This window comes from Nanorana parkeri, unplaced genomic scaffold (genome assembly GCF_000935625.1).
Source record: "Nanorana parkeri isolate BGI_ZX_2015 unplaced genomic scaffold, ASM93562v1 scaffold2399, whole genome shotgun sequence".
Taxonomy (NCBI): Eukaryota; Metazoa; Chordata; class Amphibia; order Anura; family Dicroglossidae; genus Nanorana; species Nanorana parkeri.
Window position 1 is genome coordinate 93,407 of NW_017308667.1, and position 1,378 is coordinate 94,784.

Sequence of the window (1,378 nt, forward strand, 5' to 3'; positions counted from 1 at the left end):
AAATGAATTTTATACCATTTTTTGGGGACAGATAGAGCTTTCTTTTGGTGGTATTTAATCACCACTGCGGGTTTTATTTTTTACTATATTCAGGAGAAATTACTGAAAATTTTGGATAAAAAAAGTTTTTTTTTACATTCTGTTATAAAACAACTAATATTACCAACTTTTTTTGGTAAAATATAAAAGTCGGGGTCACGTCGGGTAAATAGACACCAAACATGTCAAGCTTAAAAATTGCGCGCACTCGCAAAATCGCAAAAAATTAGCATACCCAAAATTGGCCATAGGCGACGCTTTAAAAGCTTTTACCCCTCATCAGTTTAGTGTTATCAGTGATTGATGGCCCGAGAATTATTGCTCTCACTGCGACGTTCGCGGCGATATGTAACATGTGCGGCGTAATGGGCGCAATCGTCGTTTTCGCAGGTATGTGCACCTGACGCATGTTTACATGCATGTATGTAGGGGTGGGGACTTTAAAAAAAACAATTGTTTTTTTAAATTATTTTTTATTTGTAACTTTTAAAAAAATTTGGGGGAAACTTAAATTTTTTTTTACTACTAGTTAATACTTAACTTTATTGCTTTTACAGAGGGGGCTGAGAACCCCCTCTATGTGATAGCAAAAGAGGTGACAGGTCGTCTTTATGGAGACATCAGGGGTCTCCAAGACCCCTAATGTCACCTAGGACCCCCCTGAAGAAGCTGATGAAGCAGAGATCTGCTCCATCAGCTTCTCTCCAGCATCTGAAGCTGGAGAGTGACACGAGAATGCGGAAGTGATGTATTATACAACACTACCGCATTCTTGCAGAGGAGAGGGGACCGGAGGGAGCTCGTGTACCGAGCTCCCTCTGATCCCCTGTGACAGAGGCCATATGCTGGTCCCGGGCTCACACCGGAGCCCTGGACCAGCTTGACAGCAAGAGGGGGGCGCATGTCACGGGACCTCATACAAGCGATCCGCCGGCTCTATAGCTGGCGGATCGCTTGTATAGTAACGGGCATCGCTGCCTGTTTTCAAATGGTGGTGATTTCCCGCTTGCCTGGCCGACCGTTCATACACAACGGCTGGGCGGGAGGTAGTTAATCAAGGACTAAAATGAGCCCTGCAATACCGCTGGCTGGAAACCTTTGGTGGGTCTACGGCAGGGGTAGGCAACCTCAGCACTCTAGATCCCATCATGCCTCTACTTCTGAGAGCCATGCCTGAGGCTGTAAGAGTCTTGCAATGCCTCATGGGACTTGTAGTTCCACAACAACCGGGGCACCAAGCAGCGGCCACACCAGGCTCGGTGTCGCCTGGTGCGGCCCGCTGCACATGCGTTATGATGACATCACACATATGCAGTGATGTACTTCACTACTGGTGGCC

At 46.4% G+C, this 1,378-nt stretch overlaps 1 protein-coding gene across 1 annotated transcript in view; it reads right to left on the bottom strand.

Moving 5' to 3' along the window:
- The window catches only part of LOC108801601 (E3 ubiquitin/ISG15 ligase TRIM25-like), a 6,967-nt gene that overhangs the window by 4,512 nt on the left and 1,077 nt on the right, over positions 1 to 1,378 (bottom strand). The window lies entirely within an intron of this gene.